The sequence below is a fragment of the Miniopterus natalensis genome, chromosome 1, assembly GCF_054644295.1.
Source record: "Miniopterus natalensis isolate mMinNat1 chromosome 1, mMinNat1.hap1, whole genome shotgun sequence".
Classification (NCBI taxonomy): Eukaryota; Metazoa; Chordata; class Mammalia; order Chiroptera; family Miniopteridae; genus Miniopterus; species Miniopterus natalensis.
In genome coordinates this window covers 169706584-169732912 of record NC_142081.1, presented here as the reverse complement: position 1 = coordinate 169732912, position 26329 = coordinate 169706584, and positions in this window count along the sequence as shown.

Here is a 26329-nt window from a genome sequence, read left to right as displayed (position 1 = left end):
TGAGTTTAAAATTTTTTTTCTAAACATTCTAAATAATTCAAGTAATGGCTTATTTCATAAAATCACTAATAGGTTTTACATATCATAATATTCATGTATAATATTTTAGACCACTTGCTAAGTTGATGTTGAATCATTACAAAGTTTTGTGTGTGTGTGTGTGTGTGTGTGTCTGTCTGTGTTTCTGTAGGGTAGGAGGATATGCCAAGAATAAGTATTTCTCATAATTTCATTTCTAATTCACCATATGTAATATTTTAAAAATCAAATATGTATGAGCTTAGGTGCTTATTAGGATTAGGATGTGTTCATCCAGCAACCTAGACTAAGTACCTGGGCAGAATGAGAACCGCTCACGAATTTCAGTGAGTCAAGTTGAGGTAGGCATTTGGAGAGTCACTATTGAGGTAAAAAGAAAACCAAAGTGAAGCAGTCAGTTCAACTCAGACAGTGGTCTGAAGAGGCTGAGACGAATGGGAGTAAGCACCTGTTGACTAAGCCATATTAATAGAGCAAAAATTAAAAGGGAGGAAATATGGCCTCTGAAAATGGAAATATGAAAAGGCTTCACAGTTGTTTTCGAGTTCTCCAGAGAAATAGAACCAAAAGTATGTATAAGTAGAGAGAGAGAAAGGGAAAGAGAGAGAGACAGACAGAGAGACAGACAGAGAGAGTGAAATAGATTGATTATGGAGCCTGGTAAGTCCCAAGATCTGCAGGTTGATTTGCCAAGCTGGAGACCTAGAAAAGCAGAAAGTATCCAGCTCGAGTGTGAAGGCGTGAGAACTAGGAGATCATTGATGTACTTCCAAACTAAAGGCTAGCAGATTTGAGACCCAGGAGGAGCTGATATTTTATTTCAAGACCTAAGGCAAGAACAAAGGCCAATGTCCTACTTCAAAGACCATCAGGCAAGAAAGAGTCTTCCTTATTTTGGGAGGGTCAGGCTTTTTGTTCCATTTAGGACTTCAACTGATTGGGTGAGGCCCATTCACATCAAGGAGGGCAGTATTTTTACTCAGTCTACCTATCTTAATGTTACTCCTATTCAAAAACGCCCTCACAGGAACACCCAGAATAATGTTTGACTGAATATCTGAGCATCCTGTGGCGCATTCAAATTGACCCATAAAATTAACCATCACGTAGTAGAAACAGATATATAGTCAGTGAATTCACAAATCACAGGTCTCTGACATCTTGTGGAAATTAAACAAAGGGACTAAAAATATTCATTGAGCTTTACAGTAGGGCTGGATCAATGGACTAGAGGGTCAACTGAGAATTGAACAGGTGGAAGTACCAGTTATTAACATGATGAGGCTCCCTTCTTGTGCCAAAGATATCATGATGAGAAAAAGAGGAAACATACACTCACACAAAGGAAGTAAAGTTTAATTACAGGGTGAGTCTAGTAGGCAATTCCACCCTGAGAGAACATCCTAGAAGAAGTTTGGGAAAGGTTTATCATAAATTGAATAATTTGAGAAATATACAAAATATTAACTTAAGCATGAGTATTTACATGGACTATACTTTTTCTTACTTTGTTAAGTCCATGTAGGTGACTGATCATGTGGTTTTATGCCTGTGTTGTCTCTCCTGTTTTACTTGTTAGCCTCTGAGAAACCTTTGAACAGGGTAAATAATGAAGCTGATTGTCCCCATGTCTGTGTGACTTGTTTTAGAATCTGAAACACTGTAGCAATTGGAATCTTAGATTACTCCCTTTGCCCTTACTGTGGTTGGATCCCAGTAGGACAGGTAGCAAAAATAAGATAAGGGAGTCAGTATTGGTAAGAAGCACTAGGTTGGAAGCCAAAAGGAACAAACCAGAATGAAAGGATTCTAAATAGAGGATAGGAGGCACTCTTAAAACAATTCCCTCAGCTTCGAACTAGTCCTTAAGACCAGGGACTTTGTTTTACTTCTGTAGAAACTAATGTCTTTGATGCTGACACTTGGGTTCACTCATTCCTGTATCATCATTTTTCACATGGTCTTCTCTCTGACAACGGCTGACCTGCAGTCACAGTGTTCAGCTTATAATTGCTCAGTTCATATTTGTTGAGTTTTGCTTTTTAATAAAAAAATTCTTACTGACCTTTAGTTAATCAACTCTGTGAAATATGCAGATGATTGCCCATTGCACAGTGAAGTCCTAGTTCAAACACCTGTGTGTTTGTACCATTTCAGTTGGATCTTTACCAAGAATCACTTGTGTTCATTTAGAAACTTATTTATTCCAGTTAACATTACCATCACAATTATAAACTTTAAGTATGCCTGATCAGATGAAATATGAGTATGACAGATGAAGCGTTCATGCTTGCATAAAATACACTTGAATTATTAGGATAGACTTCATGAAGTTGAGAGGGAAAAAACAATCTGCTAAATGATATATAGGCAGAAAATTGCAAAATAATTTGGGAGAAAATCAGAAAAATCTGGAGACATTCTATATCACCTTGTTTAGCAACTGAAGTTCACTTCACTTTGAAGAAACTCAAACTGAAATTCGCACATTACATTGTAGTTCATGCAAGAAGGCAGTGCAGAAATTTGAACATTTAAATAAAAGATTTCAGTCCTATATTAAAAATAATTGGTGAATAGATGTGCATTTTACCCTTCATATTAAAATAAAATGTTTAAGGTAGTTATAGACTTCTATAATTCCTTGTTTTAGTCAAATGACTGACTACCTAGACAAATATTTTTTACTGTAAAACATTTACTATGGTCAAGTCAGTATTTTTTAGCATAAAAATTAATTTATCATTATTCATCACATTCCTCACACTCTAACAATGTTTCCACTTTGTGGTTGTTATTATTTTCCAAAAAAATTTGCATTTAATTATAGGAGGGAAGATTTTATTTATGAGTTTCAGTAACTAGGAAAGTCATTAGAGAGGATGTGGTACTTGAGTTGAGGAGAAACGAGGCAGCGGTGGTGGTGGAGTGTGGGGAGTGGAAACTAAGTCTGTTCAAGAGAGGATTAAAGGCTAAGAAAATCAAGAGGCTGTAATGAGCAGAGCAGCTCCAACCTATCTACTGAATCTAAGGAGTCCTGCTGAGGAGTAATGAGTGATTCATCTGTAGGTGGTGTCAGCTTTCAGTGCCAGGCCACAGGATTTGTGATTTATTTATTTGTTTGGAGTTATTAAATGATGTTGAATAGCAGTAATAGCAAAGAGAGATGACATAATTAAAGCCATGTTTTATGTGAAATCAATTCATTAGATGGAAGGGGCAGGAAGATGGAAGATGTGGTAACTATTAGGAAGATCATTATAAACAAATTTTTGAATTATTTGACCCCAACTCTCTAGCTCTTCATAATTACTTACTAATATAAACAAATATTGCAATTTCTTTAAAATTGGAATGATTGCTATCTTTTTACTGTTGTTAGTCTTTGCAGTTACTCTGAATTTTTTACACTTTTAATTGAAATCATTTAACTAGATTATATCATATATATTTAATGTATTATTTTTATAAGACAGATGCAATGATATATTTTGAATGGTTTGTTCTGGGCCATCACTACAATAGCCTCTCGAATATTCTGACAGTTACAGATCAGCTGGCTTGATTCACTCAATTCCACAATATGAGTTGCTTGACCTTGATATATTTTTTAATGCTATTGCTATCTGCTCGTCAATTCCTCTGACTTATAGGTCTCCATGTAACCTCAGTTTTATATCTTCTTAGCTGATTTCATAAATCGTTCTCTTCTAGTCACCTGTCTAATACTATCTCAATATACCATCTAATAGAGGATGCCCATTAATAGCAGTAGTAAATGCTAAACCGCAGTAAATTATATGACCAGGATTTTTTATCTAAGCTCTTTTCTTCATAAAATATGTGTGTGTGTTTTGTGTCCCTCCTGAAAAGGCTTTGTCAAAAATGAACAGCATACAAATATTTGAGCTATAACATTTCCACCCACCTCACCAAAATTGAAACGCTGTACCTACAACACCATCTGTCAGCAGCGTGGTAAACGTTCAGCCAGTCTGCTGGAATTCTTTCTCATGGACATAACTAAAACTAGAATTTATATAACCAAAAGAAAGAAAAAAATTCTACAAACAATGATGAGGGTTAATATTTTGCCTGAATGAACGCATTTCCACACTTGTTATTAAAAGACAAAACGGAAAGGAAATAAAATAATTTAAAGGTACTTATAATCTCCAAACATTATTTTGAGCAACGTCAACTTTTTGGGAAAAATTTAACGGCGTTGACCATAAATATCACCGTTGGGCAGAATGAGCCTCAGGCCCCCCCCCGTCTGCCCTCGTGGATTGTTTAGTGCGCCCTCTCACTCGTCACTGAGCTGTGACCGGCCTGCTGTGGCTCTTCTGCCTGGGCCGGGGCGCTTCGGGGTGGAAGGACGGGCGGTGGCAGTGTGGTCAGCATCACTGTGACCGGGTGAGAGCAGGCCGTCCACACAACGGTCAGTGGGTGGGAACCAATTTACTCACTTAACAATTATCCAGCACTTATTCTTGACTGTTCATTTAGCCTACTGTGTCCTGAGGGCGTCTGGCTGCAGGATGCCTGCACTTGGGGCTTTTCTCTCACTTCGCTGAGCAGTCCTCAGGTTTCTTTGCTGGTTGCTTCTCCTTTCCTTGGACTCTCCTTGATGGAGTGTCAAAGCGCTCAGGCTTTGCTGTCCTGCTCCTGTCTAGCTGTACCCCTTCCCTTGTTCTCTCTCCCAGTGTCATGACCACCGACTATTTATGTGCTAATACTGACTGCCGGATTTATATCTAGAGCCCTAGACTTCTTTTCTGAATTCTAGACTCATCTATCCATCTTCCTTCTCAATAACTTCATTTGGGGTCTATGAAACCACCAGTCAGCCATGTCCCAAACTGAACTCCTGCGTTTGCAAAACTTCCTTTGCCTCTAGCTTTCGCATTTTGGTTGAGGACTGTATTTTTTAGCTGCTCAGGCCAAAATGCTTGGAACATTCCTTGACTCTTTTATTTTTACATCTTGGCTTCTAATCTGTTTGAAAAATTGGTTGTTCCTGCTTTTCAATATGCGTCCAGATTCACCTTCATGTGTGAGCCACAATAACCTAGGTTTTTATTTGCAGCAAGAATTGTACTGTTAGAAATAAGTCAGACTATGTTATTTAGCTCAAAACAATACAAAAGACTTCCATTTTACTTGCTGCACTGAGCCAAAGTTATTCGGATGGCTCACATCAGCACATCCTATCACCAAAAGATCCACATCTGCCTGCTTCTTGCTGTCACTTTAGTCCAAGGTATTGTCATTTTTTAACAAGACCGTCGTACTGGTCTCTTAACTGTCTTCCTGCTTCCACTCTTACACATACCTCAACAAGTCTGTAAGTCTATTCTCCATATAGCTGTCAGTGTAATTATTTTAAATTCAAGTTTAATTACATAATTAGGATGTGTCATGGCCAGGACTAGAATTCAGGGCTCCCTTCTTGATTTGTCCATGGAACCAAGGTGCTTCAATTATAATTTGAACTCACATATCAACTATAATCCAATCATATTTATCATTTAAATATATATATTTTTAATGAAAGAACATTACTTTCTTTCCTATTATTAAATTCTATTGAAGTACATCCAATGAGTATTAGAATGCTGTACTGGCCCCTCTAAAAAGAGATGTATAGTCTGAGCTCAAGGTCTCATCTTCCCAGAACTTTCTGTGCAAATCAGCAGACTTCCCTAGCCCCCTAAACAGCTCAGCGAATAGAAATGTTCCCTGTATCACAGTTTGTTTCGCTATCTTTACCTTCTTCGGTTTCTATCGTACTTATTTCTTTGGTTTTCCAGGCCGTGGCCTGTTTAACAACACAGAATGGTGCCATTGTTCATCAAGTCGCTTAACCTCCAATCGTTCATCCAGAACTAATTTTTTTTATCCAAACCAACCTCATTTTATCTATCTCTCATTGACCCCAATTTTACACCTCAGTGCCACTCCTCACAAATATAGTCATTGTCACTTTCTTCCTCTGTACTCCCATGTCCTTAAAGAGGTGCTTCAAATCAGTACCTGTTTGAAGTGACTGCTTGAAATTTTTAGCACCATGTTGGCAAGAGGTTCTTTGCTTGCTAAAGAAATCTGAAAATACTAAGTTTAGATGCATTTACACCTCCAAAAATATCATATAGATACTAAGGTGTCTGAATAGTGCCAGTACTTAGGAGACTCAATTAAAGAGAATAAATTGCTATTTATTTTTATTTAGTAGGTAAAGTGGCATTTATAAAACTATTTTACATGAATTCAACAAATATTTACTTATCTCCTATTACATTACCAGGTACTAGGGATACCGCAGTTCATATATTGGACAAAAATTCTTATGCTCACAGAACTTATGTTTAATTGATAGTAAGAAATCATAAAAATAAGCAAAATGTAAGCTAGTTAGTAGGCAATAAGTGCTTTGGGGAACACTGAGAAGATGACAGTCAGTAAGGACGTAGGGAGGAGAGTGAGCGAGCCAGGGCACCATCCTTAGAAAAGCACTGCGGGCGGAAGGAAGCACCAGTGCAAAGAATGAAAATGGTACTGGGAAGATTTTAATTCAGCAGGCGTAAATTCGACTCCGCCCTACTTCCCCAACCTCCTGATACACAGTTTACAATTACTAATCTCGGAAGTAGGTTTTAACCATTTTATGTGGTAATTAATGATCATGGACTGACTTGTGTCCTCCTAAAATATACTACTGAAGTCTGGACCCCCGGTACTTCAGAATTTGATCATTTGGATATAGGGTCTTTAATGAGGCAATGAAAGTTAAATTGAGGTCATGCAGGTGAACCCTAATAAAATATGATGTCCTGATAAAAAGAAGAAACTGGGACACAGACACAGAGGGAGGACCTTGTGAAGACAGAGGGAGAAGACAACCATCTACAAGCCAAGGGGAGAGACCTGAAAAGAAACAAGCCTGCCGATACCTTGATGTCTGACTTCTAGTCTCCAGAAGAGGGGGGGAGATTTCTGGTGTTGAAGCCACCCAGCTTGTGGTACTTTGTTGTGGCAGCCCTGAAAATCTGACGCATTAATCTCTTAACTGTTCTAAGACAAAAAGAAACAATTTTGATAACTAAAGATGCATCTTTACAGGATAGGACACCAATTAAGTTGTTATGCTTTCCTGAAAATCTGTCGGCACTATTGCTTACATGTGGGGGATCCAAATGCCCCACCACCCACAGGAAGTACAAATAATTGCAAGTATCTTTCATTGTATTTTCTGTTGTGAACATGCAAGTCTGCATTAATAAGGAGTTATTTTCCAGTTTTACCAGAGTAGACCTCCATTATACAAAGCACAACCACGGACATATTAATGATCCTACAATATTGGACTATGCCACAAAAATCAAGCCAGTTGGAAAATCAAGGTATTGGGGACATACTTCAGTGAAATCTCGTAAGAGAGTCTAAGTAGTTTTAAAATCTTGCTTATAAAGGCATATTTGGCAGGCAGGCTGTGCACCAAAATATGCTCACGTCTTCAAGAGGACGTGACAGCCAGCAGGGGAATTGGACAGCCTGAAATTTGTTAGCAGATACGTTTTTCTTTTGTTTTGTTTTTAATGAACCTTATAACTTATGCAGTAAACCATGCACAGATATTCTGCCTATTCTCCAGCCTTCTTCTGATTAACTTCGTAAGAGCAGATGTCCGAGGGGAAATTGTTTCTGATGGGCCCCTTTTGGTTCTCCTTTCAGGAGATGAAACATGGCATGACCTGACTCAAGAGGGGCGACGGCTCAGGGTTCCAGTCAAAACCATCGCAGCAGCACATTTGCAGCCTGCTGCTGCTTGTCCTTACAGGAGGCTTGCGCCGAGCAGAGATGGACCTAGTTTTGCTTTCACTTATCCTTGTTATTAACATGTGCAGTAGAAGGAAAATTGCAGCAAATCTCTGTTCATTGCAATTTGCACCCCGAGTTTTCAAGAAGCTAGAGACAGCCGTAGCTGGTCTGGCTCAGTGGTTAGACTGTCGGCTCCCGGACTGAAGGGTCTTGGATTTGGTTCTGTCCAAGGGCACAAACCTCGGTTGCAGGTTCCATTGCTGGCCTGGTCTGGGCATGTGTGGGAGGCAACTAATCAATGTCTCTCTCTCTGTCTCTCCCTCTCTCCCTTTCTCCCCCTCCCTCCCTCCCTCCCTTCCACTCTCTCTAAAAATCAATGGAGGAAATATCCTGAGTTGAGGAAGAAGCTAGAGATGAACCTAGTTGGGCTCAGCATTGCTTCTCCTGCAGTGGTTCTTCAATGTAAAATAACCTAGGAGAATTTCAGAAGGAGAAAGATTTGAGTCTGAATTTGTAGAGCTCTTCTTTGGTATCCATTCATTTTATTGCTAATATGCCTAAAACTCATCATGATAATAAGAGCTGCCATTTATAGAGGTTTGCTTTTAATTCTACATATTAATTTACTTTTACTATCTTTTCAAATGCTCAAAAATGTTTCTCTGAATTGGGATTTATAATACCTTTATTACAGAGATGAAGAGATTTATGTACAGAGAAACTTAATAATTTGCCCAGTGTCACAGCTAGAGAGCTGATGGAGGATCCAAACCCAGGCAGCCTGACTCCAAAGCTTGTTCGCTTAGCCCCTGCAATCGCTGCTTCAGTAGTTCGCACAGGGCGGAGGCTGGTGCATTTCAGCATCTCCGTCTTCTTTGGAAATGGAAGGCAGAACTGACACATTTCCCAGCCTGGTTCTAACAAATTAATTACATGTCATTAAGGTTTGAAAGGATGACTTTGCATTCTGAGTTATGTGCTGGATGTTTCTCTCCCCCAGACCCTTGTCCCCCTGCCCCCCGCTCTCACCCATCTTCACTTGTGCCGTTTCTCAGGAATTGGGCGACATGGGTTACATTAATGGGTTCTCTCCTTTAAGCTTCTTCTGGGCTGAGCCCCTGGGGGAGTTAGGCAATGTATTGGAAGAAGAGATTGAGGGGGTAACTGGTATTATTTTCTCTACATCCTTGTGGTGCAGCTCGGATCCAACTGAGTCCCTTGACAACAGATTTTAACTCCTTGAGGTGATCTTTTCATTGAAAGTTCTCAGCCTCCTCAGGCTGTTGAGTAGGAATGGTGCCCTCCTGTCCCTAGCTGTGGGGAATTATACTGTCCCTCACGGCCCTCCTATACTCTGCCCACAGTATTGCATGTTATCTACTTATAGAGCTCTGCTTGAATAATCGTCATGTGTATATGCCAACTGTTTCTTTGGTGACCTTGATTAACACAACTTTTAAAAATTATATGGTCTAATATTGAATATCAAGCTTCTCATTTTTTCATAACCACCCAGCATTAAGCATGCTTGCTAATAGCCCCCAAATAATTCCTGAATCTTTCCCCAAATCCCTCCCTATTGTCTACCTCTGACTTACTAAATGTCAGGTGAAGGTCCAAATGTATCTGATAACAAAAGTGTGGCCTAGAGGATCAACAAAACAAAACTTCACAATGGGCTACAATTGGGATCCTGTCCTCTATATAAAAAAGTATTTTCCTACTGTCCAAAATGTGTTAGTGATGATTCATTTAAAAAGGCTTGAGTATTTTTTTGTTTTGTTTTGTTTATTATATTTAGTTTCTTCAAATTCCTTGTGTTGGAAAAAAATAAGATAGCAGATACAGATTATTTCATTGCTAGAAAGTTAGAATTGTCCTAGAACACTAAAATATTGACCAACTGTGAATTATAATTATAATCATCATCATGTTCAAGGAATATTGATTGAAGCCTCAGAATGTGTGCATAATAAAATAATTCACAGTTTATGATCCATAAGCTCCATTTCTCTAACAAATGAAGCTGTTTGGAGTATGTCTTTCTCCAGTCTCAGACATATTCCCACTTTAGCATTTCTGTACTCTCGATCAGTGCTATTTCTATTTAGATATTCCTGGAATATTATTGTTATCTATTATTCTGGCATGAATGCTGCTCCCTTCACTTTAAACTCTTTAGTATCAGAGTTATGGATCCCCTTCATGAGAAGGGACTGAAACTGACTAGGTTAGTTTAACTGGAACTATTTGGGCCGACATGATGGGATTTTTTCCTGTGTGTTCACTAACTTAATTTCAACTAGTTCAATAGCCATGATGAAATTTCCAAGCTGTGCCAAGAACCTAGCAAATGTGGATCTGGTCTTGCTTTCAAAGACGAGAGTAAGGACAAGTGGGTAAAAAGATACTAGTCCATCATCATCACTACAGAAATACCTCAGATGTGTATATTCTACTGATTGGGTTTAATTATATCTCTTCCATCTCAGATAATGAAAATTAATAGGACCATCCTGGCCGGTGTGGCTCAGCTGGCTGAGCATCATCCTGTGCACCGAAAAGTCACTGACTCTATTCCCAGTTATGGCACATGCCCAGGTTGTGGTTTGGTCCCCGGTAGGGATGCCTATGGGAGGAACCGATCGATGTTTCTCTCTCTCTCCCTTTCGGTCTCTCTAAAATCTATAAAAACACATTAAAAGTTAATAGGCCCTGCAATTTCAGGTTTGTTACCTCAAAATGGAATCAGTTTGTTACCTCAAATTGCTTAAAACTTATCTCACTCATATGTATCCATTTCTGTATAACATTAGAGAACTTCACACGTCCTGGTAGTAGGGAGAGTTTCCAGACGCCACCTTATTGGAGAATGCTGCTGAATAGAAGCAGGGGGAAAGCTTAGCAGTTTCAGACACTAATCAGAGAATAATCTACGGCTTTTATAATAGAAACCAGTTTGACTCTTGAACTTGCCTCATTTTCTCCAGTGGTGACAGAATTGGGGCCTTGGCCTCAACCCTGAGAAAACACAGTTTTATACAATTCCCTCTAGCTCTAACAAAAGTGATCTTCTCCAAGCCGTGATTTCTTTTCTCACTGAAACATTTTCATTTTATGACCAGCTTACATTGCCTCACCATTGTGCTCTTCCCCTTTGAGAACAATAATGCAGGGGAAAAGCTTCAAGTACTCTTATTTTTTCTCTTCTTTTTCTCTATTAATAAGTGAATTGATTTGAAAGAAAGTAAGGATTGCATAGACAACTCTAATTGTTGCAGTCATTCCAGGATAGTTTGTTGGCTATCAATTAAATTGGACTGCTACATAGAACACAGCTGTAATCTGACTTCAAATTACAGAGTTCTGACTTTCTTTTGGTAAACTATAAGTGACTTAGGGCAGTAGTTACTTGAAAATAAAAGCTAAGTATTGGTCAATTTTTTGCACGTTTACACAGAGAAATCAACAAAACAAAATCATTTTTTATATAACAGTGTGAAGGTGATGGCACCTCCTTAGAGCAATGTGATGTATACCCATTTCGGTGACACTTGATGTGTTTGATAAAATCAAACAGTTTTTTAATGCATAGAAGGAAGGGTGCCACCCCATCAGTGTGTTTGTGCCAGCCAAATGACAGTGACGAATGAATAATTCCCCCACTTTGTCTCAATAGTGATAATACAGGGGTTGGCAAAAGTAGATTTACAGTTGTTTGTATGGCAAATAATACAGTAATTAATAATTAATATTACAAGAAGAAAATCTGTATTTTTCTTATTCACAACTGTAAACCTGCTTTTGCCAACCCTGCATATTTAAGGACAAAAGGAGCATGGTCTTTGCCTTGAACTATAAACTCTTGAATTAACTGGAGTAAAATTAATGTGTTGTAATTTGAGTTCATTCAACCAGCATAAAGAAGGGAAGAGTGATCCGACAAAGGGTGGAACGTCTGACTTTGAAGGCCTTTAAATTCTAGCTCCCCAAACCCTGACAAGCAGGGAGGACTCTCACAGCATAGTCAATAGGACTATTTTGTCTTATTGAGAGATTACAAAATGATTACTTTGATCTGTTGGATATGAAAATAGAAAGTCACTGGGCTGGGAATAAGAGGTCTGGCTCTTCTATTACATGGTTGTATAATCTTGAGAAATCGTCACCTCTGTGAATCTTATTTTCTTCATCCGGCAGCATCAAATGATGGTTAAGATTCCTCGTTCTGGAACGGTTTGCTAAGGTGAAAATCGCGGCCACCACGTGTGCGTGATATTGGGCAAATTCCCCACTGTCTCTGAAACTGTCCCCTCGCTTTCACAATGCAGGCTACAGCACCAGCGCATAGGCTCGCTGTGAGGATCGAGGGAGTCAATACATGTAAACCGTTCAGGATAGTGCCTAGTCCATTGTACAGTTTTGCCGATTGTAGTTGGATTTAACATGCTGTGGTTCTGTCATGAATTAATTGAATATTTAAACTTCATTTTCATCGACATACTGCATTTATTCAGGATGTGACTATAAAATGAGGATACTGGCTCTTTAGATTTAGACAACTTGTTAGCTTGAAATTGCACATTTGATGGATGCTTTGCCAAAATATAAAGACGAAAAGGTGCCGTTTATGGTATATGACACATTGGGCTGGATTCCAATGAAGACAGGTGGGCATGTGAGACTGTCAACACGCCTCCTGCCTCTGACTTATCCATTTGCAAGGCTGGCCTGGCAGCAGAAACTTGGTAAGGAGTTTAAAAAGGAGGCCCTTGTGGTACCCAAGGCAAGGAGAAAAGAGGTTATTTATGGTGTTATTGATATGGTGTCTGTTTTCGCCCAGCTTTGGGGAATTAGCTTTGAATTCTCTGAAAGGATTTCACATAAAAGCTGTTTTGAAGATGATGTTCGAGAGACCTGGGATACGTGCGGCAGATGGTAATGCCCAAGCCACCGCGGGGGTGAGTGACACTGTGCTCATCACAATAAGGGGTGCTGTAAGGCTCCAGAAACACGGCAGGGCCTTCTTTCAAAAAAGTAACTGTGGCAAAATATACATAACATAAAATTAATCATCTTAAGCATTTTTAAGTATATAGTTTATAGTGTTAAGTACATTTACATTTTTCTACAATCTCCAGGACACTTTTCATCTTGCAAAACTGAAACTATTCCCATTAAACAGCAACTCCCCGGTCACCTCTCCCACCGCCCCTCACAAACGCCCTTCTTTTCTGTCTCTACAACTTTGTCTATACGAGGTACCTCCTGTAAGTGGAATCATGCAGTGTCTGGCTTTTTATGACTGGTTTATTTCACTTGGCATAATATCCTCAAAGGTCATTCGCATTACAGCGTATGTCAGAATTTCCTTCTTTTTTAAGGTTGATTAATATTCCTTTGTATGTATATACCACATTTTTTATCAAACTGTTAACGATCACTTGGTTGTTTCCATCTTTCTGATATTATGTATAATGCTTCTACATACACGGTGTACAAATATCTCTTTGAGACTCTGCCTTACATTTTGTAGCATAAAATGAGAAATAAATTTGCTACATTATATGGTAATTCTATGTTTCATTTTTTGAGGAACCTCCATAATGATATCCATAGTGTCTGTACCATTTTACATTCCCACCAACAGTGCACAAGTGTTCCAGTTTCTCCAGATCTTTGCTAACACTTGCCATTTATTTGTATTTTCTGGTAGCCACCCCAATGTGTGTGAGCATAACGGGGACTTTTAAAATTTCTTTTTCCCTCTAGATTATAAACTCCTCAAGGCAAGTAGAATAAGTGTCCTGTTTACTGCTGCATTTCCTCTGCATCACTCAGTGTTCCGAACTCAATGCAGGGTCAATAAATGTGTTGTTGTTGTTTTTATTGTTGACACTTTTACAGATGTCCCCCATTTCCCACCCTTTACCCCCCCATCCAGCCCCTGCCTCCCACCCCCACGCCTTTGCCACATTATCGTCTGTGTCCATGGGCTATGCATATACGCATATATGTTCTTTGGTTTCTTTCTCTCGATTTGATTACAATTCCACAACCACAAGGCGTTTTTCCAAATGTAAACCAGTACATTTTGCCATAATGTTTCCTCATATAATAGCTTTAAATACGAGCACACAATTTCTGTCTCCCACCCTTACTCTCTTATCTTGCCTTTTCATAAGTTTTCATTGAAACCACTTGCAAACTGCAACCAGGATGGTCTTTTCTAAAACCTTGAGTGAAATAAGGCTGTGCCTCCCCTTCAAACTCTTCAACGGCTGTGCATTTTACTTGAGCGACCCTGTCAGGGTCCCCAGCGTGGCCGAAGCCCGAGTGCGGCCCGCCGGGCTCTCCTGCCTCCTGGCCCTGGGCTGGTGGGTTCCTCCTGCGTCCCAGCTGCCGATCCTGCCCTTTGAGTTCAGCGCTTAGCTAGAGCCAGCCCTGCTTGCTCCCCACTGAACCAGCTGATTTTCACTAAAGTCGAATTACTAAATTCAGTCTTCTGCTACACAAGCTGATGGAGTACAAGTACAGAAATAAAAACTGTTTCCGGTGCCATGAAAGCCACCCTGAATAGTTCCAAAGATTCAAGAAAGAAAAGAAGGATTTTAAACAATGCTATGGGATTAGGCGTGGCCAAGTCAGCTCTAAGAGTTTGGGGTGTAAATAATTTTTAAAGCATTCTACTCATATTTTTTATTTCTCTTTGTTCTTGATACACTGTGAGAAACTGTAAACTAATGTTAATTTTTAGTTATGGTTTATTCAATATGATTCTAATCTCTGATCAGATCTACACTATAAAACAATTTTGGCCCTCTACTTTTAGTAAACAAATATACGCTTTTATATTTAAGTTAAAGTAAAATATTTAAGTTAGGAATGTGCCATTTTGGTCCACAACTTAAAGTGAATTTTAATTAATCTACCCAGTCCCAAGCCCTCTTGCACCAAAAACATCACTTTTACTCTCTTCCTATTGATTAAAGTTTAAATGAGTTTATTAGGTGCCCCCGCCAAAAAGCACGTACATTATACAATTTTTCATGGATTACTAGGGACTTTTGCATAGTTAGGGAAGCCAAGGCGAGGCAGAAAACAGTATATTGGAAAGAGGGGCATTCAAGGGAAGGGGTAGCTAGGACTCAATAGTAAAATGTTAAAGTTTACAAGGTGAGTATTGTTTTCTTGCAGGAAGTAAATTCACTACCACTTTAAATAAGAAATATAAACCAATGTTATGGTATTTCTGTTTGTTCACTTCTGCATTTACATTTCACCCTTTGCCAAAAGGATTTGAAGTGGCTTATTGTAAAACCCAATTTATTAAGATCGAACCAGTAATGCAGAATTGTTGTTTGGGAGCATGTGTTGCACTCCAATTCTATGTTGTATTTGGAAATGTCCTTGCATTTTAAAAATTAGAGCTTGTAAACAGTTTGGAAAAAAAATGTCAGCTCTGCACAACTCATTGTTTTCCTTCCTTTCCCCTCCTTATAGTTTAGTAATGTAAAAGAAACTTTAACTATATGATACAGTTGCAGGCTTACAGAAAGCCATATAAAGAAGGTGCCTATAACACTTTTTTAAGACATGGTCTGATGTGATTTGGTTTAGATGTGCACACACTAGTACACATACATATGTAGGTATGAAGAGGAACGTGGTTGTTTTTGAAGATGACTTTGTAATAGATATTTTGTTTTTTTATGTGTCGCTAGAAAATCCATAAAAATCAAATTTAGGACTTGCCTACTTATCGATTTTATAATTTCCTATCTTAAAACTTCATCACTATTTTTTGCCAAAGACTGCTCATCTAATAGCTATAAATCCCTTTGTTCCATTTTCTGCAATAGTTTCTAAGCTATAAAAAATCTACCCTATTGCTTATAGGTCCAATTTACTGACTATAAATCTCCCTCATCACTTGACTGGCAAGAGTGAATTCACTAATTTCTGACAGGCATTTTAGACTAAGGTTTCCTTTTACACAAAAGGACTCCTATTTTTGGATAAGGGCACAATAATATCCCTGTACATGCTTTGACCGGGGATAGACTAGTGGTGTTCTCAAGTTGCATGGTGTTCAGTAGAACCAAAGGAGAATTATAAAATATTTATAATATTACAAATGTCCAAGTCCTGTTGTGGAAGAAAGAAAATATTGGAAATTTGAAGTTACTTTAACTCAGCAATCAATATGTGTTGGGTTCTCAAAAATATACTTGGATTTGACTGGCTCAAAAATATACTTAGATACAGTCGATCAAAATAAAGAGAACTGGGTTTTATTTTTAATTTTTTAATATCCAGTATGACTGATGTGAGATTTTGGTAAGAGGATCAAACACAGAGAAGCCAATATCCATTTTATCTAATAAAATATCCATTAAAAAAAGTTGAGAGATTCATTATAGCTCTGATCTGCTCATTCCATTAAAGAAATTATTAAAGATTGCTTTAGGATGTGGCCAAAGTAATGAAGTGCTCAGAGTAATGTCTTCTAAATGTCATTCTTACAACTAATGGCTTCCGAGCGGTCATTTTAAATATTAAAGCTTTTAAACATATCTTTTTTGCATATTTATAATTTTGAGGAAGAGGCTGTCATTATTACGTATCCCATGGTACGTTTTTATGTATGCATGTTTATATGTGTGTGTATGTGTACAAGGCACTTAAACTGTAATCCAGGGATTTAGGTTAACTCTAGTTCCATTAACATGCATTTGAATTTGGAACAAATAGATAATCACTAAAATGTACCCAGCTCCACACTTTTAGCAGCCTGCTTTTATATGTTTAATTCTGGCCTTAGCAAACAGAAGGCCACATCCAAATGTAAGATCTGTAAATTTCATAAAGGTAGGCACTCATCAATGTTCTGCTATGTTTAATATGCCCCTAATTTCAATGCCTGGGGTTTTAATTTAAGAATTAAAAATGCAGAGGACAAAATAAGGATGCCTAACATCTAGCGTTGCCACTGGCTTGCTGTGTCATGCTGGGCAAGCTCTTTGATTTGTTCACACCTCGGTTTCCTGAAATGCGGGGTGGGCCTGGCCCCTGCTGCTGTGTGTGGAGGAGGCTGGGCCTGTTCCTGCTGTGCATGGTCCCTCCAGTTCCAGCAGATCCTGCACAGGTGTCCAATGGGATCATAACTCATCGAGTTTTCAGTGATCTCCTAGCAAGTCATAGCTCGTTTAAGAAATTTACTTTAAAATCTAACAAAGCTTTTCCTTGCATACTTAATAACTGATCGACTCGGTTTATTTAGTGGGTTTTACGTTACTGCTATTCTTCTATTTGTTTCTATTTGTTTTTTTAAATGTCTTCCTGGTGGTGTAAAAGTTGCTGAAAATTTTAGCTGAATTGTGTGGGGAGGGGGCCCCGTGAGGGGAAAGAACATAACTGTACTTGTTGGCACTTGGCGACGACAATCTTCTCCTCTTTGTGAAGATCAGTGCGGGCACCTGCTGCTCCGAGGACAGGACATCAGAGTGCTTATAGCTACTTGACGCTGTACGAGCTAATTCGTGTGAGTCACATTCTATCTTCCTTGGGGGAAAAAAAAGAAGTAAAAAAATCATGCTTTAATAGGAAAAGCATTACAATTTTGGGGGGGAGGGGTTACAATATAAGGATTTTTTTGTTCCTTTTAGTTTCACAGCATCCTTCATGTTCCTGTAAGTGGAATATTTCCTAGAGGTGGTGAGTCTAAATTTAGTGCTAAATGATGAAGAGATGAACCATTCAAAGGGATCAGAGAGAAGATAAGGAAACACATGACTGTAGGGTTTCATGGGGGTAAGATCGAGTCTCCTAAATTACAGTGAGACGGACTGGCCAAGGCGTCCTCCCTGCTGCGGAGTCCGGGGATGAGGTGGCATTTATCTGCTTGGTAGTGATAATAGCTCCGTCAGCGTTGTTGGCAAAACAAAAGCCATTTAGTCATCAAAGTTAGGGACTAAAAAGTGTTCATTGCATTTGACTATTAAGAGGTGACTAGAGCTCTGCAGTTTTGTGGTGTGAATGGTGTCTGTTAGTTCGTCCTACTAGCTGAACCTAACGGCAGAGAAGTTGGGGGCCAAGGGGCAGTGGAGCAGTGGTGACAGGCAGGGTAGAGCCTCCTGTTCAAACCAATGGCACCAGCCCTGCCGAGGGCTTGTTAGAGATGTGGAGTCTCAGGCATCTTCACAAATACTGCATCAGAATCTGCACTTTAACGAGATATTCAGGGGACTGCCCAGCATAAGAACGTTTGAGAAACCCTGGTGTAGACACAGTTATGAGAAGGTCGACTGTGAAAGAAGAAATAATAATGAGGCAGTAGATAGAGAAAAGGGTATAATTAATGAATTTATTATTATTATTATATTAACAGGCTGAGCACATGACAAATGATGCTGAACAAAGGTTAAAGTATGTGAATTACATATATCAAATCAAACAATAACAAAATATGTTGTTTTAGTGCAGAGATTTGGATGAGTCTCAGAGAAGCTAAGATACTTAGTCCAAGTTATAAAATAAGATGTTGAACCACATTTCCAATGCAGGCCTCCCTGTCTCCAGAGCGTGTGCCATTATATGGTGAAGGTTGATTCTTAATGAGAAGAAACATACTGGGTTAGGTAAAGGTTGGAAGCTAGGAGGCTGTGACTGCTCATTTTGAATTGTCATGATGGCACCACATGATTCACACATTGCTTGATTTATTCATTCTCAACTGCTTATCTAACAAAGCAAGGCAAGTCAACTTGGCTAAAAAAAATCAGTGGAAATTTTTAGAAAATATTTTGTGAAATGACAGGTTCATAACAGACATAGTTGCTACTATCCTTGGCAGCTAAATACTGTGAAAAACTTGAATATAATGTCATACGACATCCTCAGTCCCCCACCTGGGAGCCTGCGGGCACTGCGGTGCTCGTCCTAGATAATCTTCATGGTTGAGGCGCCCGTCCCTGAGCTGCGCCGCTGATCCTCGCCAGGAACCGTTCTTAACTAAAGGGAGCCCTTCTGTCCCCTCCCGGGCAGCTCCCACTCAGTGACTGTGGAGGTGGGAAGACCTCACCTTCCCGCCTCAGCCTGGCGTATTGGGCCGGAGAGCGGCTGAGGCCTCCGTCGCAACAGCGTCGCAGCTGAATTCAGCGGCCTGCGGCGGCCCCTCCACCTGCTTCTGAGAACCAGTTGGCACGGCACTGCGGTTCCGCACCCAGTGTTACGATGGGATCTGAAAAGGGTTAAATATACCACAAAATTTGGCAGATGCTGCAAATCAAAGATTTCTTTTTCCCCTGGAGAACTTGTCAAACTGTCACCGGTATACCACAGGCTCAAGCTCCCCTGCGCGAGCATGCCTGCCTGCCTTCCTTACATTTGCCCTTTTCAGGTGCATTCCTCAATAAATCCCAAGGATGCACCCCCTTTCTACAGTCTGTTTCCTGAGAGCCCAACCTAAGACAAGGGCATTTTTGCAGAATTCGGGTATTTTCAACATATAAAGTAGGGTTGGGCCAATGCCTGTCTCTGTAAATACATTTTATTGGAACACAGTCACACCGGTTCATATATACTTATCAGTGACTGCCTTCATGTGCAGGATGGCACATGTTCATGTGTCCCACAAAACCAAAAATATTTACTGTCCGGCTCTTTACAAGAAATGTTTGCTGACCTCTGGCCGCCTGAATAACTTTTATATCTCCCTAAGACAAGTCAAGCTTAAGACATCCAAAACCAACCTCACTCTCCTTCCTCCCCTCCAGTTCCTAAACTGTTCCTGTACCTGCATATTTCTTCTTTTTTTCCAGTGTCATACTCCATCCAGTTTCCCAAGAAACACTTGAATCCACATGTTTCTTTCTACCCTTATTGCATTGAGAGTCTTAGATGCCGCCTTTTATCTGCTTTTTTGCAAACAATCTCTTTCCATGATAGTTTTTCTCTATGCTCATCTGAAAATGATTTTTCTAAAACACAGATTTTATCCTACAACTTTTCCGCTTAAAACCTTCATTCCACCACCATTAATCAAATAAATAGCAAAGCCCTTAACTTGGTAGATGTGTTCTTTCTTTATAGGACTCTGCTGCTTTTTCATTTTTACCTCTCAACAGTCTCCTTCAAATACAGCCTCTGCTTTATTACCACGGATGCTCTTTTACAAACCAGCAATGCTCAGTGTTATTTTATGTCTTTGTATATAGATCCAGCTCCCTATGATAGTCCTTTTTCTGATTCAAAAAATTCTATTCATCTCTCAAAATCCAGCTCAAATATTTCTTCTACCTTTGAGGTTTCCTTTGCTACATCTAACAGAATTCGTCACTCTTCTTTCCTTGGCATTCGCAAAGCGTGATGCACGTCTCCCCGCCCTGTACCCACATGTGTTTCAGTATTTGATTTTATATATAGCAGGACCAGTATTGTTTGCACATCTGGCTCTCCACTCAGTGCCTGAGTTCTCAGAATCATGGACAGCACTGTCCTTCCTTTCCATCGGCCCCAGAGTCTAGGACTGTGCTTGAGGTGTAGTTGGTTCTTAATGAATGCTGCCTGTATGAATAAATAAATAAAAATGCCCTAAGTTTTGTCTTAGAGGAGGTTTAAACTTATCAAGTGGTCAAAAGTGGTGTACACCAGATTATAGGATATCATCTAGCTTCAGAATTTTGTAAAAGACCACTGCTATTTGAGTAACACACATCGATGTGAGGGTTTGGGTTTTGACAAAGAAACGCCTTATGCAACTTATGGGACTAGAGGAAAATGCTGGATTTCTTGGGAAAGGTATTTTATCATTTTGGTTTGTGGTCTTCACTGTGCTTGTGGCAGACAATAAACAATGAAATTCCCATTCTTGATGTTTTTGTGTGCCCTTGCAGAATGCTTATGGGTGATTAAATAAATTACACAAATAGTATTTCATCAACTTTATCCTATTAAAATCGTGACCTCAGATAGTGTTCTAAAAGTTCATGTTTTCTGACACCTTAAGCTGCTATAAATTGGACATGGCTCTTTAATTCAATGAATTAAACCATCTTTAACAGAAAGAGCAGAGCTTAGTTTTTTTTGTTTGTTTGTTTTCACAAATTGCCATGGGGACAGCAGGGCTACAAAGCTATTGTCCCTCTCATCTGATGCATTTCAGATAATTTGGAATATCTCACGCCATGGCGTTCAGAACCTCCCAAGCATGCTCATGCAGAGTATTAAAATTAGACCAGGTTATTTTATAATTTATTATTATTTCAGATATTTCAGCGGCACCAATTTAATAAATTGTAACTTCATCTTGAATGGCATTTGAATCAGTGGTATTTTCTAAAAGTCCAATTAGCACAGATGATGTGTAGCTAAAATGCAGCAAGCCCAAATATGAAACAACCAAACTCTAAGAAAAGAAGCTAAATCATTACAGATAATACAGAAGACATTCACCCAGTGGTTTTACATATGATCATATAAGAATTAAAATATCTTTTGGAAAAGAAGCCCATTGAAACTCAGATTTTATAGCCATTCGAAATATGAAATTTTAATTTTTTGACAGTAGTGCCACCTATATAATCAAGAGAAATGAAATAAGATTGCTTTTCCTTCTTTCAATATGAAGCACAAGTTTTATATTTTATACAAGTTTTTAATACTGTCATGTGGTAACAGTTCCTATATGCCAGTTACTTTTTGAATTGAGATATGTTCATATTTATTCTCAATTCTATGTCAGTGTTGCTGGAAGCAATTTCATTAGGATGGGTAGAAAGACAACTTTAAAAACACAGCTAATTCCCTTTCTGTTCAAAATATTCCGCTCCTTTGATGTCTTTCTACATTAACAAGGCACTTTCTGAATATAATTCAAACATCAGGAAGCAAACATTTTGCATGCAATCTTAATTTTTCTCATCAGTAACCAATTAGTTTTATTCTTTTTCTTCCCCTGTTATTTGACTATTTAAAATTACCTTATTTTAATGTCCATTATGGACTATACTCTAGGTTTCTTTGTGCACAGGTAGCCTGTGTTTTCCCACCCAACTCTAATTAAATGCATTGTTTTCTAATGACTTGAACATAAGCTGGGACTCATCAGAATAGCAGGTTTCCCTGAGGAAAGACGGTGTCGGCTATTTCCTAAGTCTTGTATTTTCTGGCTCTCACAGGCAGCTTCCTTGCACCTTCAGCAGACACATCTGAATGTCCCGTCGTTGATTTTAAGGCACTGCTTTCAGACGTCCCCTGTTCTGTTGCATCTTCCTAAGGGACGGGACCGACTGTCTGCAGCACTGGGGGTGAAAGGGGGAAGGACAGTCAGTCAGAAGAACCGTGATATAAAACATAGCAGCATGGATTTCTCTCATTTTGTTCTGAAACAAAGAGGAAATATGTGTGAGGATAATTGAACTTTCAGCAATTAAGAAAGGTTAGATAAAAATAATTTAACTTAATGAGAAATGCTTCAGAACAGATTTCTCATTTGATGGCATAATCTGTTTCTGAGCTTCTTATCACAATCTGATTAATGTTCGAGACAAAGTTGAAAACATTTTTAGTGTTTTTCTTTCTTCAATACCTGGAACAAAGAAAAATTAATGGCTGTACTTTAACTTTATTGCTACTGAGCCTTTCCTAAAAAGGAACTGGCAGATGCCATTAGTAGGTTAATTGATTTAATAATATTCCTATGAATAAGCTAGCACTGCTGACTTGAATTTATTTCTCCATTATTTGCTATTCTATAATAGAATTCTATAAACTTTATTGAAGGAGCAATGAGGAATTCAGCTCTGGATTTTTTTTTTTTTTGGTTAATTCATTAGCATTTAGAAGTCTCAGAAATTATTGCATTTTCAATTTGCTAAATACACAGCATTTGTTACTAATAATTAGGCACATGCATTGCTTTTACAAAGACTCTTTAAAATGCGATCTTGTGAAAATGACACTAGAAAAATAGTGTGTTAATAGCCTAGTGGTGTGTTTATTTTCTGTTGCCAGCAATAGCACCTTCCAATATTTATAACATGGAAAAAAATCAGGAGCACTTAAGGTAAAGGGTCACTTAAGGTAATCTGTAGGGCAGTCTTAGTTCAGGGAAAGAGGGGGAAAGGGGACAGCCACAGAGAAGCTACAAGACAGGTGCTGTTTACTGCTGGTGGCTCCAGAGGAAAGCGGGCCACTGTGCTCTAACCCACTTTCCAGAAAAAAATGCTGAGTCTCTGTGAAGCAAGATTGCTCCTTACTTTAGCAGGTTATTGAATCCACAATTTGCCTGAAAGCCCAATGGTTCTTTGTTAAAATGTTAATATCAACATCAGTCCAGATTCCAGGGCATACCTATGTATTATGATTAATGAAAAATTTCTAGGATTCAGGGATTATTGGTAAGTTTTACTATAAGAACTCATTATTATTAAAGTATATTATTTAATATTTAATAGTGAACTTTTAAATGTTTGACATCATTGTAACTGACTCATAATTTCTCAACTCTTAATTTATAAATGTGGATGAAGAAAGATTTTTTGTGTGTGTTATTAACTTTTATATAAAATACTTCTTTTTTATTTTTTCTTATTCTTGATAATTTTTATATTATATCTAAATGGAGTATAATATCATAGATTTTGGGGGGGGGATTGAAGTTGTTTCTTTAAGAAATTTTGAGCTGATGTTGTTGAGATTCTGTTTTTAATTCTGTTATGAAATATATGAGGGATAACTAAAAAATATTTCTGAAAGAATGATTATCTACATAGAATTAAATAACCAAAAACTAAATGTAGTTCAGAAAGCTATTCTGTTAAACGCAATAATACTACTTTTACAAAGAAGTCTTAGAAAATATAGCAGTGATTTATAATCTAATTATAAAAAACCGATACTTTGATAGCCTAATCTTTCTGCAAGGCCTTTAAATGTATCATTCCATTATCTCCTGAACTCCACTGTTTCAACTGAGAAGTCAGTCATAATTCCTAGTGCTGTCTCCCTATATAGAAAATGCACATTTTTCTCTGAATGCTTTTAATATTTACTCAACATTTTAAGTTTTTCAGCAGTTTGACCATTAAGTGCCTTGGTGTGATTTTCTTTGTTTTTCTCCTTGAGTTTCACTGAATCTCTTGAGTTTTTGATCAAAATCTTTCATTAATTTAGAAAATTTTCTGTCATTATCCCTTCATATAATTCCTCTGCTTTATTGTTTTTCTTTCTTTCTTCTTGGAATCCAATTTCATGCACGTTAGACCATTTAATATTATCTCACAGATCTTAGCTGTGTTGCTTTAATTTTTATGTATTTTTCTTCTATGTGTTCCAATTTGAAGAAATCCTTTTGGCCTGTTTCACCTTCGTTAATTTAAAAAAAATTACTGTGTCAGGTCGGTTTTAAGTATATATACATATATATTATATATTATATAATTTTTAGCATTTTCTTTCTTTTATTTTTTTTACTTTTCATTTTCTGCTGGAATGTCATCAATTCTTTATATGTGTGGTGAATTCAGTCTTTCCATTATATCCTTTAACACATTGATTAGAAAAAAATTAACTCTTCCTCTAATTTCAATGTATTGGCCACCTGTAGACCTGCTTCTCTTGACTTTTTTTCTTTTGATTATGGGTCCCATATATTTGCTTTTTGACACTTCTCATAATTTTTGGTTTTATAACAATCATTTCAAGTAAAAATAGAGACTAAAACAAATAACATTTACTTCCAGAAAAGTGCAAACCCTACATTCTACAAGGCCATTAGAATATGTGTGTGTGTGTGTGTGTGTGTGTGTGTGTGTGTGTGTGTGTGTGTGTGGAACTGAGTTATAATCTATAGATGAGTTGTCCATGAGCTTGGCTGCAAACTTAGTTAGACTACATTCACTATTATCTTCATTAATTTGAGGGCGTAATCTAGACTTTTCATCAGCAATGCCTGGACTCTGAGTGCTGGACAGACTAGCAATCCCTTTGTATTTTACAAAACTGCCTCCAGTTTTCTCAACTGGGGGTGATCTCTCTTTGCTTTAGAGCCTTGCTACCCACTGTTTTTCTTGGGAGATGTTTCCTATTTGATCATTTGCTTGATTTTTTCTTTTGTCCTGCTCCTAGATTCCTGGGCCTTGGAAAATCTCCCCCTGTCTTTCAACCTTGTCTGCAGGGTCGGAGTGCTGTTGCTGTATACGCAGTGAGGATCTGGAGTGACTAAGGGGATTTTAATTAGTTTCCTTAGCGCATCCACAGCCTTCAAAGGGCCACTACTTTGCACTAAGAGAAGACCAATAAACAAGGTCATCCAATGACCATCTCAAAGGCTGCCTTTCACAATTTAATTTAGTTGTTCTTATTACAGTAAGAAAACGAAAGCGAACAAACATAAAATACCACCAACCACCACTACCACCTCTGCCACCAAAATTTTTAAAAAGTGAAGATTTTGTGCTCTATCTGGCTTGTTTGTGTTGCATGGTGGGCGTGATAGTCTTTTATAAATTTAACTTTTAGTATTAGAATCGTAACCAATTAATCTTATTATAAGCCATGTGCATTTAGTAGAAAAACTTCTTACTTAAAAATGTACATTTTGCTCTTTACATATGTAAAATTATATATAAAGTGTATAAATAGATTGGTGTATGGTTATATAGTTTTTCTTATGGTTGGTGTCCTGTGAGCATGAGTTTACTAGAAGGCACCAAGGTCAGAGTAGGTATGAGTTGCAGGTTGGGAGGAGGGCAGGGGGCATGGGCAGCACTGCCAGCCTGAGGCCAGTAAGACAAGAGGTCAGGGAGGCCACAGACAGCAGCCCACCGGGTGAGGAGGCAGGCCGCTGCTCCTCATGCTGTGGGTGTCGGTGCCCAGGGCCCGGCGGAGGCTTTGGGAGGATGTGGAATGCATAGAGAGCTGGCTCCAGCTGCAGCTGGGCGAGGCAGGATGGTAAGGAAGCTCCCACACAGGGGTCTTCAGTTACTGAGAGACAAGCTTGGGAGGGATGGCGACACAACACAAGGTCTGCGGGAGGACACTCAGATAAGACAGGCAATGGGCACGGGTGATGGCATCAGTGGATTTGCTGAGGGGGAAGCCACAAAGTGAACAGTGGGATGGCAAGAGGCCATAAGGTTATGGGGAAGGGGGCCCGTCCTTTGGGCATTCCCTCTGAGTACCACTGTGGTGGGGTGCCTCCCGGCCTAATGGGATGACTCCTTGGCTATGACCTTACAGCCCAGGTGGCTTCAATGGCCTGGAAGCCCATCTATGCCCATAGCTTGTCCCTCTGGTGCAGGAAGCCTGCCACCTGACAATGCCAATCTCTGCCCAGCACTGACAGAAAAAAATCTCACATTTTGGGTTCTCCAGGTCCTCCTGAATGTCATTTGCAAGCACCATAGTAAATATATATTTAGTAGGTATATATAGTAAATATATAGATCTCCACTATGTAAAACAT